The sequence below is a fragment of the Cherax quadricarinatus genome, chromosome 26, assembly GCF_038502225.1.
Source record: "Cherax quadricarinatus isolate ZL_2023a chromosome 26, ASM3850222v1, whole genome shotgun sequence".
Lineage (NCBI taxonomy): Eukaryota > Metazoa > Arthropoda > Malacostraca > Decapoda > Parastacidae > Cherax > Cherax quadricarinatus.
This window is the reverse complement of record NC_091317.1, coordinates 6,504,296-6,510,657: the sequence shown is the minus strand read 5'-3', so window position 1 is coordinate 6,510,657 and position 6,362 is coordinate 6,504,296.

The window sequence follows — 6,362 nt, the reverse complement described above, 5'->3', positions numbered from 1 at the left end:
ACTCAGTAATAAAGTTCACTTAAGTCTGCCATACATGGAGGTGTGGACCCACACTGTGTGTTTAGTCATAGTAAGTGACAGATGCTCGACTGTGTTGCACGTTGCAACCCCTTGCCCACGCCTCTTGCAACCTCTTTTATATAAAGACGAACATTGGCATGGTGCCCAGAAAATATATTAGGGACTCCAGCAGGTCCGGAGTTTCTAATATATTTGCATAGTAATTCTTGCTTGGATGTGATCCACAACAGAAGGCCAACACATGGGTACTTGCTGCTGTTAATGCTAGGTGGGCGTGAGCAGCAGAGATGTAAAGAATACATGACCATACCTTTCACTGGAGTTTTTGTGACTACGTGAAAAAACTGGGCATGAGGAGTTCGGGTGGGTGGTGAGGCAGGTAAGAATGGGTTATGGATAAGTGGGTTGTTTAATGGATGGGTAAGCTCGGGTGAAAGATTGAAACGGTGTGGGTTTGAGAAGTAGAACATCTGCTAGGTGCTAGGTGGGTTAGAAGGTCAAGGTGCAAGGTGGATTAGCAGAGGGTTGTCTCAGCTGCTGACCCTACCTCTTAGCTGGCCGTTACCACCTTGACCTCCCTTTAGTGTCTATTCTTAAATCTGTGTGTGAGTGTATGTATTTGCATTATAAAATGAAAATAAAATTTTCCGTACGATAGTATATAGATAAACTTGACCTTGGTCAAGCTAACAGACATGAATGGCCCCAGATGTTCTTTTAGTCTCGTAAATTAGTTAAATTCGCATAAACTGTCCATGCCCTTTAGGATCCGGATGAAATCTATCGACTCGGATTCAGCTTGTGACGAACGTAAACACAGGAATCATGACTTGAGTGGAGGTTTAGGCGAGACCTGACGCGATACCCGATTTCGTGAGTATCTTAATGAATAAATACATTAATAATGCTTATATTCAGCTTTAAGCTTTTGTGGATTATTTAATAGCACTAGAAGCGTTGAAACTTAAGCAGCTTGTGAAGTTCCCTCATGAAGATAGCTATGGGTTTCTTGGTAATTCCGTTTTATGATTGAAGGGAGGGTGTTGAAGATTCTTGGTAAACTTACACATCAAATTTTCTCATAGTGTATTCATCTCACCCCTGCTTCTCATTGGGTTTATTTTGCCCGGTCTGCCGAGTCTTTGCTTTCAGTTGGAGTGATTTTAGTGTGTAGGTCTGGGTCCAATCCCTTCAGAATTTCCAAATTTAAATTATGACGTATCTTTCTCGCCTGCCTTTCAAGGAATACAGTTCGAGTGACTTGAAGCGTTCTCGATATTTCTGGTTCTTGGCTGAATATATACGAGCATTCTCCAAGTCTACAATTCTGCCTGCCTTAAGAAGCCGTTAATATAGTATTGCAAGCATTGCAGTATTGCAACCTAGACAGAACCAGTGATTTCAAGACTGTCATAATTGGCTTGGCTTCTCTTGTTTTGAAAGTGCTTGTTATCCAGCCTATCACTTTCGTTGCAGCTGTGATAATAACATTGGTAGATTAGACCTTGCTCCACCAGGAGGTCGAGTCTAGGACCGGCCGCGCAGGCACTCACCCTCGACAACATCTTTCTGGTATCCTCAATTAATCATTTAATATGAGATCTTAAATTATCACTCACAAATGTCTCGCATTAAAGTAATTTCACTTTGTTTAGTGTTCCAATCTAGTCTTTATTTCTTCAAATTTTCTATAACAGCGTCGTCAGTGAGCATATTGCTGTAAGTGGCCCACTGAGAGAGTTGTGCCGTCATTGAGCATATTGCTGCAAGTGGCCCACTGAGAGAGTTGTGCCGTCATTGAGCATATTGCTGTAAGTGGCCCACTGAGAGAGTTGTGTCGTCAGTGAGCATATTGCTGTAAGTGGCCCACTGAGAGAGTTGTGTCGTCAGTGAGCATATTGCTGCAAGTGGCCCACTGAGAGAGTTGTGTCGTCAGTGAGCATATTGCTGTAAGTGGCCCACTGAGAGAGTTGTGTCGTCAGTGAGCATATTGCTGCAAGTGGCCCACTGAGAGAGTTGTGTCGTCAGTGAGCATATTGCTGCAAGTGGCCCACTGAGAGAGTTGTGTCGTCAGTGAGCATATTGCTGCAAGTGGCCCACTGAGAGAGTTGTGTCGTCAGTGAGCATATTGCTGCAAGTGGCCCACTGAGAGAGTTGTGTCGTCAGTGAGCATATTGCTGCAAGTGGCCCACTGAGAGAGTTGTGTCGTCAGTGAGCATATTGCTGTAAGTGGCCCACTGAGAGAGTTGTGTCGTTAGTGAGCATATTGCTGTAAGTGGCCCACTGAGAGAGTTGTGTCGTCAGTAAGCATATTGCTGTAAGTGGCCCACTGAGAGAGTTGTGTCGTCACTGAGCATATTGCTGCAAGTGGCCCACTGAGAGAGTTGTGTCGTCAGTGAGCATATTGCTGCAAGTGGCCCACTGAGAGAGTTGTGTCGTCAGTGAGCATATTGCTGTAAGTGTCCCACTGAGAGAGTTGTGCCGTCATTGAGCATATTGCTGTAAGTGGCCCACTGAGAGAGTTGTGTCGTCAGTGAGCATATTGCTGCAAGTGGCCCACTGAGAGAGTTGTGTCGTTAGTGAGCATATTGCTGTAAGTGTCCCACTGAGAGAGTTGTGCCGTCATTGAGCATATTGCTGTAAGTGGCCCACTGAGAGAGTTGTGTCGTCAGTGAGCATATTGCTGCAAGTGGCCCACTGAGAGAGTTGTGTCGTCAGTGAGCATATTGCTGCAAGTGGCCCACTGAGAGAGTTGTGTCGTCATTGAGCATATTGCTGTAAGTGGCACACAGTCTCAGAACATCGTCCTGGGGTGCACACAGTCTCAGCACATCGTCCTGGGGTGCACACAGTCTCAGCACATCGTCCTGGGGTGCACACAGTCTCAGCACATCGTCCTGGGGTGCACACAGTCTCAGAACATCGTCCTGGGGTGCACACAGTCTCAGCACATCGTCCTGGGGTGCACACAGTCTCAGAACATCGTCCTGGGGTGCACACAGTCTCAGCACATCGTCCTGGGGTGCACACAGTCTCAGCACATCGTCCTGGGGTGCACACAGTCTCAGAACATCGTCCTGGGGTGCACACAGTCTCAGAACATCGTCCTGGGGTGCACACAGTCTCAGCACATCGTCCTGGGGTGCACACAGTCTCAGCACATCGTCCTGGGGTGCACACAGTCTCAGCACATCGTCCTGGGGTGCACACAGTCTCAGCACATCGTCCTGGGGTGCACACAGTCTCAGAACATCGTCCTGGGGTGCACACAGTCTCAGAACATTCCCGGGGCACGAACAGGAGAGAGTATAAAACTATTAAAATGTCTCCAGAAGTTCTGTGGGCGTTAAACGGGCTGGTGGACGGGCGGGCGGGCGGGCGGGCGGGCGGGCGGGTGGGCGGGGGGGCGGGCGGGCGAGCTAGCAGGTGCGGGGGTTGGGAAGGCGGGAGTGGGTAAATGTATTTACAACCATGTTGGGATACATAATACATGTATCCATGAAGTATACCTTAACATATGTGTGTGTGTGTGTGTGTGTGTGTGTGTGTGTGTGTGTGTGTGTGTGTGTGTGTGTGTGTGTGTGTGTGTGTGTGTGTGTGAGTGTGTGTGTGTGTGTGTGTGTGTATGTGTGTGTGTGTGTGTGTGTGAGTGTGTGTGTGTGTGTGTGTGTGTGAGTGTGTGTGTGTGTGTGTGTGTGTGTGTGTGTGTGTACTCACCTATTTGTACTCACCTATTTGTGGTTGCAGGGGTCGAGTCATAGCTCCTGGCCCCGCCTCTTCACTGATTGCTACTAGGTCCTCTCTCTCCCTGCTACATGAGCTTTATCATACCTCGCCTTAAAACTATGTATGGTTCCCGCCTCCACTACTTCACTTTCTAGACTATTCCATGACTTGACTACTCTATGACTGAAGAAATACTTCCTAACATCCCTTCGATTCATCTGAGTCTTCAACTTCCAATTGTGACCTCTTGTGTCTGTGTCCCATCTCTGGAACATCCTGTCTTTGTCCACCTTGTCTATTCCGCGCAGTATTTTATATGTCGTTATCATGTCTCCCCTGACCCTCCTGGTCTCCAGTGTCGTCAGGCCGATTTCCCTCAACCTTTCTTCGTAGGACAATCCCCGTAGCTCTGGGACTAGTCTTGTTGCAAACCTTTGCACTTTCTCTAATTTCTTGACGTGCTTGACTAGGTGTGGATTCCAAACTGGTGCTGCATACTCCAGTATGGGCCTGACGTAAATGGTATACAGGGTCTTGAACGACTCCTTACTGAGGTATCGGAACGCTATCCGTAGGTTTGCCAGGCGCCCGTATGCTGCAGCAGTTATCTGATTTATGTGCGCCTCAGGAGATATGCTCGGTGTTATACTCACCCCCAGATCTTTTTCCTTGAGTGAGGTTTGCAGTCTTTGGCCATCTAAACTATATTGTGTCTGCGGTCTTCTTTGCCCTTCCCCAATCTTCATGACTTTGCATTTGGCAGGGTTAAACTCAAGGAGCCAGTTGCTGGACCAGGCTTGCAGCCTGTCCAGGTCTCTTTGTAGTCCTGCCTGATCCTCATCCGATTTGATTCTTCTCATTAACTTCACATCATCTGCAAACAAGGACACTTCTGAGTCTATCCCTTCCGTTATGTCGTTCACATATACCAAGAACAGCACAGGTCCTAGGACTGACCCCTGTGGAACCCCGCTTGTCACAAGCGCCCACTCTGACACCTCGTCACGTACCATGACTCGTTGTTGCCTCCCTGTCAGGTATTCTCTGATCCATTGCAGTGCCTTTCCTGTTATGTGTGCCTGATCTTCTATCTTTTTCAGTAACCTCTTGTGAGGAACTGTGTCGAAGGCCTTTTTGCAGTCCAAAAAAATGCAGTCGATCCACCCCTCTCTCTCTTGTCTTACTTCTGTCACCTTGTCATAAAACTCTAGTAGATTTGTGACACAGGATTTTCCTTCCCTGAAACCATGCTGGTTGTCAATTATACACTTGTTTCTTTCCAGGTGCTCCACCACTCTCCTCCTGATGATCTTCTCCATGACCTTGCATACTATACACGTTAGTGATACAGGTCTGTAGTTTAGTGCCTCATGTCTGTCTCCCTTTTTAAAAATTGGGACTACATTTGCCATCTTCCATACCTCAGGGAGTTGCCCAGTTTCAAATGATGTGTTGAAGATCTTTGTTAATGGCACACACAATATCTCTGCTCCCTCTTTAAGGACCCATGGAGAGATGTTGTCTGGTCCCACCGCCTTTGAGGTGTCAAGTTCGCATAGCAGCTTCTTCACTTCCTCCTTGGTTATATGTACCTCATCCAGCACTTGCTGGTGTACCCCCCTGTTCTGATTTCCTGGAGTCCTACTGGTTTCCACTGTAAATACTTCTTTAAATCTCGTGTTGAGCTCCTGACATACCTCTCGGTCGTTTCTTGTGAATTCCCCATCACCCTTCCTCAGTCTGATTACCTGGTCCTTGACTGTTGTTTTCCTCCTGATGTGGCTGTACAACAGCTTCGGGTCAGTCTTGACTTTCGATGCTATGTCATTTTCATATTGTCGCTGAGCCTCCCTTCTTATCTGTGCATATTCATTTCTGGCTCTTCGGCTAATCTCTTTATTTTCCTGAGTTCTCTGTCTTCTGTACCTTTTCCATTCTCTAGTACACCTAGTTTTTGCCTCCCTACACCTTTGGGTGAACCAAGGACTCGTTCTGTTCTTCCCATTATTTCTGTTTCCCTTGGGAACAAACCTCTCCTCTGCCTCCTTGCATTTTGTTGCCACATAGTCCATCATTTCTTGTACTGGTTTTCCTGTCAGTTCCCTCTCCCACTGAATGTTTTGAAGGAAGTTCCTCATGCCTGAGTAGTTCCCCCTTTTGTAGTTTGGTTTTTCCCATCCTATTCCTGCTACTCTCTCCACTTGGAGCTCAACTATGTAGTCGAAGCACAGAACCACATGATCACTAGCTCCCAGGGGCCTTTCATACAAGATATCCTCGATGTCTGAACTACTCAAGGTGAATACAAGGTCCAGTCTTGCTGGTTCATCTTCTCCTCTCTCTCTGGTAGTGTCTCTAACATGTTGATGCATGAGGTTTTCCAGTACTACATCCATCATCTTGGCTCTCCATGTTTCGGAACCCCCATGGGGCTCCAGGTTTTCCCAGTCAATCTCCTTGTGATTGAAATCACCCATAACTAGTAACTTTGCTCCCCCCACGTGTGCTCTCCTGGCCACCTCGGCTAGTGTGTCGACCATGGCTCTGTTGCTCTCATCGTATTCTTCTCTTGGTCTCCTGCAGTTCTGTGGTGGGTTGTACATTACTGCAATTAT